Below are 10,085 nucleotides of genomic sequence, written 5' to 3'. Positions count from 1 at the left end.
ATTATTGACCTATCCAAGGTTCACATTACTTCACATCAAATATTCCATGAAGAAAAATATTTTTAGTGGAAGATTTTGCAAATTTGGTAACTAAATAACCAAAAAATTTATATTTTGCTGTTTTCTTACTGTACCAAAAATGAACCAAACCGTGACCTCTAAACCGAGGTACAAACCCCGTTTCCATATGAGTTGGGAAATTGTGTTTGATGTAAATATAAACGGAATACAATGATTTGCAAATCCTTTTCAACACATATTCAGTTGAATATGCTACAAACCCACTCTCGCACTCTTTTACTAGGAAGCCACGCTGTTGTAACATGTGGCTTGGCATTGTTTTACTGAAATAAGCAGGGGCGTCCATGATAACGTTGCTTGGATGACAACATATGTTGCTCCAAAACCTGTATGGACCTTTCAGCATTAATGGTGCCTTCACAGATGTGTAAGTTACCCATGCCTTGGGCACTAATACACCACCATACCATCACAGATGCTGGCTTTTGAACTTTGCGCCTATAACAATCCGAATGATTATTTTCCTCTTTGTTCCAGAGGATACCACGTCCACAGTTTCCAAATATAATTTGAAATGTGGACTCGTCAGACCACAGAACACTTTTCCACTTTGCATCAGTCCATCTTAGATGAGCTCGAGCCCAGCGAAGCCGGCGGAGTTTCAGGATATTGTTGATAAATGGGTTTAGCTTTGCATAGTAGAGTTTGAACTTACACTTACAGATGTAGCAACCAGCTGTTGTTACTGACAGTGGTTTTATGAAGTGTTCCTGAGCCCATGTGGTGATATCCTTTACACACTGATGTCGGTTTTTGGTGCAGTACCGCCTGACGGGATCAAAGGTCCGTAATATCATGGCTTACGTGCAGTGATTTCTCCAGATTCTCAGAAATTGTTGATGATTTTACGGACCGTAGATGGTAAAATCCCTGAATTCCTTGCAATAACTCATTGAGAAATGTTGTTCTAAAACTGTTTGACAATTTGCTTACAAATTGTTGACCCTCACCCCATCCTTGTTTGTGAATTACTTAGCATTTCATGGACGCTGTTTTTATACCCAATCATGGCACCCACCTGTTCCCAATTAGCCTCCACACCTGTGGGATGTTCCAAATAAGTGTTTGATGAGCATTCCTCGACTTTATCAGTATTAATTGCCACCTTTCCCCACTTCTTTGTCACGTGTTGCTGGCATCAAATTCTAAAGTTAATGATTATTTGCAAAAAAAAAAAAAGTTTATGAGTTTGAACATTAAATATGTTGTCTTTGTAGCATATTCAACTGAATATGGGTTGAAAATTATTTGCAAATCATTGTATTCCGTTTATATTTACATCCAACACAATTTCCCAACTCATATGGAAACAGGGTTTGTACGTACCGAACCAACATTTTTGTGTACTGGTACACCCTTACATAATATATCATAAAAACTATACAAATTTTGATAGTTAAAAACAGTTTTGCTGCACAAACGAATGGAATAATATGGTATTTTTAAACTTTCATGCAGAGAAGGAAATCACAACTAAGTTAATTGACAAACACTGTATTTATTAAACAGTTATTAAGCAGTGGTACAAACGTTCTTGTAAATTCCTAAACAGAAATTGCAAAATTGTCAGAGACATTTTAAGTGTCAAATAAAAATGAGCTGCATAATAGGAAATCAAATAGTGTTCATCCTTCACTATCTGGTAGGTTACTACGGGCGTTATTAAATTCGGTTGTTGACTTTTTTTTTCATACGGTGTTGATGTTGAAATGGTTGCCTCGGCATATTGTTGGTCTGGCACCGAATGGAGATGTTGACATGAAGAGTTTCAAGCACTCCTCATTCTCTAGCAGGTGACTTTTCAAATGATGCTACATATTAGCAGTAATGCTACTTTTGGTAGCAACGCTTTTGACCCACATTTCACAAATGACGGTTGTCTGTTCGACATATTCCCACTTGAAGCCAAACCACCGCCAGGCGATGGACCCCCTGCTCTTATTCTTGGGAATTAATTCTTCCTTCATTTGCACCTTCTTTCTTTCGTATTACCACTCACATGGCTCTGCTAGCATCACAGCTAACATTACCTATGCTGCTACCTCTCGGCTCTGTGAGGGCATATACGTATGTGACGTACGACGTACGTTTGTTGTCTGTGAGAAGGAGAGACAAGGAAGAGTGAGAAGAGCCTGTAATGTAATGCCCGCAGCTAAAAGCAACTGCGTGAGAACGTATACTCGAATATCACGATATAGTCATTTTCTATATCGCACAGAGACAAACCCGCGATATATCGATATACCGCCCAGCCCTACTTGTACACCCCTTTTCCACTTTATAGCAATGACTACAACATTTATTTACATCCTGTTCTTACTTTGTAACATCATTTAAATCATCCATCTATTTTCTACCGCTTGTCCCACTCGGGATCCCAAAATAAGTACAACAGATTGTGCCATTAAAATGAAAGTGTGCGTTATTTTAGTGTTCCAAATTGAGCCGAGATGTAAAACACAGCATCTCTATAATTGACCCAGCAGATTTGGTCACATTTTCAGTAGACTCATAATAAATTCATAAAAGAACCAAACTTCATGAATGGTTTTGTGACCAACAAGTATGTGCTCCAATCACTCTATCACAAAAAAAGTTGAGTAGAAAGAGCAACAAGTAAAAGCGTTTTTGAAATTATTGGAAACTCAAGACATCATGTTCTTTGTATGTAAACTTTTGACCACGACTATGTATCACCAAGAAAGAGGGAAATATGTGAGACACCTGCGACCTGGTTGTAACTTCACCTGATTAAATGTTGTGAAGCTCATTTGTAATATGATGACCTGTCTGGGATACAACTAATACACTAGCTCTATAGTCAACAAAACCATTTGACTTCAGACAAAATGTCTACCCTGATATACTTTTCTAAGGGCGTTGAATGGAACATAACTAATTCCAGCTTCATCAGTTTATTTTTATTTATGGACATACTTTTATATTACATTGTTTCTTTAGTTAATATTAAGAGTCTGTTCTGCAAAATGGGAATCCGTAGAAGCGTAAAGCTTATGGATATGTTACGGGTCCCGCAGTTAAAATATACATCATCATATAATATACAAAGTACAGTTCAATTATTGTCAAAATCTACCCACCCAATACCCAGTTACAAATTCATACCAACCTACCAACAGATTTACATTTACAGAGAAGGATGTTTTTAATCCACCAAATTAATCTTATTAAAATTGATTAAAAAGTTGCATCATGAAGATTTGCGATAATCATACCATAATTTTGCAAAGATCAAATTTGTGCAACCAATGTGAAATCCTCGGCCATGAGGAATGTGCTCAATACACTAAGCATAATGTAGCAATATTATCCCACCATCAAACTCAACACAAGATGGGACATCCATCCATTTTCTACCACTTGTCTCTCTCGGGGCAGTGTTGGCGTGCTGGAGCCTATCCTAGCTGGGACAGCTCTAGTTTATTGAGCAGACTAGAGCCTGATAGGACAGCTCTCGTCTGGAGCAGAGCTAGCTACTATATATCCCAGCTTCATCGATCCATCCGACCACCTTCAGTTCATGCTCAAAAACTAGATGGAACAGCTCTCGTCTGTGCTCCAGAATATTCCAATTTAGTTTGGTAACATTTAGGGCCACGCAAAAAATTGGTGGAATTTACATTTGGTTTAGCCTTGATAGCTCACGTCAACAGTCTATTTACAAGGAAATAAACATGCAACACATAACATCAAAAAGGCATTCCAGTTAGTGTGTAGTGCAGGGGTAGGGAACCTATGGCTCTAGAGCCAGATGTGGCTCTTTTGATGACTGCATCTGGCTCTCAGATAAATCTTAGCTGGCATTGCACCCGAACGCCTCCCTAAAGAGGTGTTTAGGGCACGTCCAGCCGGTAGGAGGCCACGGGGAAGACCCAGGACACGTTGGGAAGACTATGTCTCCCGGCTGGCCTGGGAACGCCTCGGGATCCCCCGGGAAGAGCTAGACGAAGTGGCTGGTGAGAGGGAAGTCTGGGCTTCCCTGCTTAGGCTGCTGCCCCCGCGACCCGACCTCGGATAAGCGGAAGATGATGGATGGATGGATGGATGGATGGATGGCATTGCTTAACACGGTATGTCAGTGTTTTTCAATCTTTTTTGAGCCAAAACACATTTTTTTCATTGAAAAAATTCTGAGGCGCACCACCAGCAGAAAACATTAAAAAAATTAAACTCAGTATCAATCAATCAATCAATCAATGTTTACTTATATAGCCCTAAATCACTAGTGTCTCAAAGGGCTGCACAAACCACCACGACATCCTCGGTAGGCCCACATAAGGGCAAGGAAAACTCACACCCAGTGGGACATCGGTGACAATAATGATCCAGTGGGACGTCTGTGACAATAATGATTATGAGAACCTTAGAGAGGAGGAAAGCAATGGATGTCGAGCGGGTCTAACATGATACTGTGAAAGTTCAATCCACAATGGATCCAACACAGTCGCGAGAGTCCAGTCCAAAGCGGTTCCAACTCAGCAGCGAGAGTCCCGTTCACAGCGGAGCCAGCAGGAAACCATCCCAAGCGGAGGCGGATCAGCAGCGCAGAGATGTCCCCAGCCGATACACAGGCAAGCAGTACATGGCCACCGGATCGGACCGGACCCCCTCCACAGGGGAGAGTGGGACATAGAAGAAAAAGAAAAGAAACAGCAGATCAACTGGTCTAAAAAGGGAGTCTATTTAAAGGCTACAGTATACAAATGAGTTTTAAGGTGAGACTTAAATGCTTCTACTGAGGTGGCATCTCGAACTGTTACCGGGAGGGCATTCCAGAGTACTGGAGCCCGAACGGAAAACGCTCTATAGCCCGCAGACTTTTTTTGGGCTTTGGGAATCACTAACAAGCCGGAATCCTTTGAACGCAGATTTCTTGCCGGGACATATGGTACAATACAATCGGCAAGATAGGATGGAGCTAGACCGTGTAGTATTTTATACGTAAGTAGTAAAACCTTAAAGTCACATCTTAAGTGCACAGGAAGCCAGTGCAGGTGAGCCAGTACAGGCGTAATGTGATCAAACTTTCTTGTTCTTGTCAAAAGTCTAGCAGCCGCATTTTGTACCAACTGTAATCTTTTAATGCTAGACATGGGGAGACCCGAAAATAATACGTTACAGTAGTCGAGGCGAGACGTAACAAACGCATGGATAATGATCTCAGCGTCCTTAGTGGACAGAATGGAGCGAATTTTAGCGATATTACGGAGATGAAAGAAGGCCGTTTTAGTAACGCTTTTAATGTGTGCCTCAAAGGAGAGAGTTGGGTCGAAGATAATACCCAGATTCTTTACCGTGTCGCCTTGTTTAATTGTTTGGTTGTCAAATGTTAGAGTTGTATTATTAAATAGAGTTCGGTGTCTAGCAGGACCGATAATCAGCATTTCCGTTTTTTTGGCATTGAGTTGCAAAAAGTTAGCGGACATCCATTGTTTAATTTCATTAAGACACGCCTCCAGCTGACTACAATCAAGCCGATATTGACACAAAAAAAATTGTTCTCGCAATAGCTCTTGTCTCCATGTAGGTGTACTGTCAAGCCGTAACTTATTTTGAGTTTTTTCGGTGTTTTCCTGTGTGACTTGCGCTCCTATTTTGGTGGCTTTTCCTCTTTTGTTGGTATTTTCCTGTAGCAGTTTCAGGTCCTCCTTGAATGCTATTCATTGCACCTGCTTTGTTTTTACAATCAAAACTATTTAAGTTGTGCGGACGCACTCCTTCTTTGTGTGGGCATTTTTTAATGTCATGCCATGTACGGATGTACTTTGTGGACGCCGTCTGCTCCGCACACTGTAAGTCTTTGCTGTCATCCAGCAGTCTGTTTTTGTTTACTTTACAGCCAGTTCAGTTTTGTTTTATCTTCAATGCCTTTTCTTAGCGGCACTCGCCTTTTGTTTATTTTTAGTTTAAGTGTTGGATACCTTTTTACCTACATGCTGCCTCCCGCATATTGTGATCACGGCAAACCATGTTCCCGACATCTACAAAAGCAATTAGCTACCTGCTGCCAAGTACTGATATGGAAAAGTATTACACGCTTACTCTGCCGAGCTCTAGACAGCACAGACACTCAATAACAGCACATTTTTGAATTATAGTTACAGGTTTGCAAAAAATATTATCAGCCCAATTAGGTGAAATTACATAATCTCTCCCACGACACACCAGACTTTATCTCACGGCACACAATAGTGTGACGTGGCACAGTGGTTGAAAAACACAGCGATAAGTAATGAATAATTCTGCTGGTAATCACAGTGTTAAAAATAACGTTCAAAATATAAGACATTCTCATGCATTTTAATCCATCCATCCGTTTTCTACCGTTCCTGTTCAAGAAGTCGCATTAATTGTAAGAACTATTTTATTCATTAACTTCAGAATAACAATGTTATTAAAAAGAAGAAGATACTTATTATATTCTTAAAATGTTGGTCTTACTTAAAAATGCACACATTTATTTGTTTTCAGTGTTGAAAAATATTATATGGCTCTCTCGGAAATACATTTTATAATATTTGGCTTTCATGACTCTCTCAGCCAAAAAGGTTCCCGACCCCTGGTGTAGTGTAATTAGATGAAACTATTGGTGAATCTTGCAGACTTGGCTGGCAATGATTTATGGCGCCACCCTGAGGGCATGAGAGTGAACAGCATGTGTAGTAGATGTTAGGGGTCAGAGTGATGCTGTGTTAGTGTTTATGGAAGGGTGTTACGGCTGGATTCATCAACGATGCACTGTAGTTTTTTTGTATGAATGTGAGTCCAAATGAGCAAACCAAACAGTTATAGAGAATGTGTATGCTTTGGATGATTTGAGGTGTAGAGCTATCGAAGGAGGTTGGGTCTGACTCTGAATTTTCTGAGCAGTTTGATTTAGGAACGGGGATGACAAAGGAGACTTTAAATTATTCTGGTACCATACACTGGATGAGAGACTGATTTGAAAATGAAAATAGGGGCAAGTTGAGCAACACATAACTTAAAGGCCTACTGAAATGAGATTTTCTTATTCAAACTGGGATAGCAGGTCCTATGTGTCATACTTGATCATTTTGCGATATTGCCATATTTTTGCTGAAAGGATTTAGTAGAGAACATCCACGATAAAGTTTGCGACTTTTGCTCGCTAATAAAAAAGCCTTGCCTGTACCGGAAGTAGCGGACGATGTGCACGTGATGTCACGGGTTGTGGAGCTCCTCACATTGTTTACAATCATGGCCACCAGCTGCGAGAGCGATTCGGATCGAGAAAGCGACGATTTCCCCATTAATTTGAGCGAGGATGAAAGATTCGTGGATGAGTAAACTGAAAGTGAAGGACTAGAAAAAAAGAAAAAAAAACTAAACAGCAGAGCGATTCAGATATTAGACAAATTTACTAGGATAATTTTGGAAAATCTCTTATCTGCTTATTGTGTTACTAGTGTTTTAGTGAGATTATATGGTCGTACCTGTACAACCTGAAAGTCGGAGGTGTGTGGCCACGGGTGTGGTGACCGCCAGTGTCTCCAAGGGAAGCCACGTTTCTCGACGAGGTGAAGGCAGCCGATGCTTCCTCCACAGTGGAAGCATCCGACGTTCGGGGGCAGCCGGTGGGAGGAAGCAAGAGAGTCCGCAGCTGCCTCTTTGACAGGTGCAGGAGGAACGACGCAAGCTCTCCGCTTATGTCTACGGTAAGAGCCGACTTATTACCATTTTCTCACCGAAACCTGCCGGTTGACATGTGGTAGGGAACCTTGTTCGCTTGACCTCTCTGTTCCATAGTAAAGCGTCACCGTCATCTTTTGGGAATGTAAACCAGGAAACACCGGCTGTGTTTGTGTTGCTAAAAGCCGCCGCAATACACCGCTTCCCACCTACATCTTTCTTCTTTGATGTCTCCATTATTAATTGAACAAATTGCAAAACATTTAGCAACACAGATGTCCATAATACTGTGGAATTATGCGATGAAAAGAGACGACTTATAGCCGTGAACGGTACTGGACCAAAATGTCCTCCACAATGCATGAGGTCACGCACATGCGTCATCATACCGCGCTGTTTTAGCATGATACTTCTGCGCAAAATTTAAAATAGCAATTTAGTAAACTAAACCGGCGGTATTGGCATGTGTTGCAATGTTAATATTTCATCATTGATATATAAACTATCAGACTGCGTGGTCGGTAGTAGTGGGTTTCAGTAGGCCTTTAAGACTTATTTAATCGGGATCTGGTGCTTTACTTATTTTTGTTCTTAGTGAAAGTGGCCCTCACTTCCTTCTTCTAGATGGCAAAAGGTGGTGGGGGGAGGGTGGTTGGTGGAGATGGATAACTGTTCAAATCTGGTGTTAAATTGGTTGAGCGTATTTGAGAGATCATTGCCAATATCCATTGCAGGTGCAGGACTTTTAAAAACATTTTTTAATGCTTTTCAACTTTCTCCAGGTGGGTCTGGTTGAGGTTGTATATTGTCGCCCTGCAAGGTGTTCTGGGTATTTGTTCTTTTGTGTTTAAGTTGTGTTAGGGTGCAGAAATTCTCCCAAAAAAGGTTTGTAATTCTTGTTTGGAGTGGGTTCACAGTGTGGCGCATATCTGTAACAGTGTTAAAGTTGTTTATACGCCCCCCCCTCAGTGTGACCTGAATGGCTGTTGAACAAGTACGTCTTGGAGCCACTGACGTTGATATGCATAAGTCTCACACAACATGTTACAGAGCCGGCACATTGTTTGTGTGATATAAAAGCATGCGCGATGACATGGGGTGGAGCAGTAGTCTTCTTTTGGGGGTGCGCGGACCTCTGGAGGTACTTGAAGGTATGCCACGGGACAAGTGAGATTTATTAAAAACATTCCAAAAAACCGCAGCAATTCATAAGACCTTTATACATATATTTGAGTAATACTTCAATGAAGTATGAATGTAAGAATGTAGTGTAAAACTAATAAAACGATCCAGCATTCAGTGTTGACAGCTAGACTTTTTGTGGACATGTTCCATAAATATTGATAAAGATTTCTTTTTTGTGAAGAAATGTTTATAATAAAGTTGATGAATCCAGATGGATCTCTATTACAATCCCCAAAGAGGGCACTTTAAGTTGATGATTATTTCTATGTGTAGAAATCTTTATTTATAATTGAATCACTTGTTTATTTTTCAACAAGTTCTTTAGTTATTTTTATATCTTTTTTTCCAAATAGTTCAAGAAAGACCACTACAAATGAGCAATATTTTGCACTGTTATACAATTTAATAAATCAGAAACTGATGACATAGTGCTGTATTTTACTTCTTTATCTCTTTTTTTTAACCAAAAAGGCTTTGCTCTGATTAGGGGGTACTTGAAATAAAAAACTGATCACAGGGGGTACATCACTGAAAAAAGGTTGAGAACCACTGTTGTAGAGGACGTTAAAGGCAGTGCAGTCACGGCAGCCTTTAATAATGTCGGCTGGGTGAAAAATGGGAAAAATTCGGGAGAATGGTTGCACCGGTAGATTGTCGGGAGGTGCACTGAAATTCAGGAGTCTCCCGTAAAAATCGTGAGGATTGGCAAATATGTTACTAGGGCGGGAAAGCAATTCATAGAAGGTGAATTCATTAAACAGTGCATGTTAGATTTTCTAAGAAATCTTTTCTTGCGGCCCAACCTCACCCAGTTTCTGCATCCAGTGGCCCCCAGGTACATCGAGTTTGAGACCACTGCACCAGAGGCTAGAGCTGTCCTATCTTATACTTGAATTCGATGTAATCTACCAGAGCTCCAGCTCTATTCTCTAGTCTAGTGCAAGATTAGTGCAGTCCTATATAGTCTAGTTTTTTATTTATTCAAGATAAAGCTTCTGACACTAGAACTGTCTATTCTAGTTTTGAGCTTGAATTTATAATAGCCTGCTTGGATGAGTCTTTAGCAGAGACAAGAGATTTTTTTATCTAGTCACCTTAAGTTGTCCTCTACATAATCTTAGAGCAGAGACTAGTGCTGTTTTAATTAG

Source organism: Nerophis ophidion, linkage group LG16 (assembly GCF_033978795.1).
Source record: "Nerophis ophidion isolate RoL-2023_Sa linkage group LG16, RoL_Noph_v1.0, whole genome shotgun sequence".
In the NCBI taxonomy this organism is placed as follows: domain Eukaryota; kingdom Metazoa; phylum Chordata; class Actinopteri; order Syngnathiformes; family Syngnathidae; genus Nerophis; species Nerophis ophidion.
Note: the sequence above shows the minus strand (reverse complement) of the source record.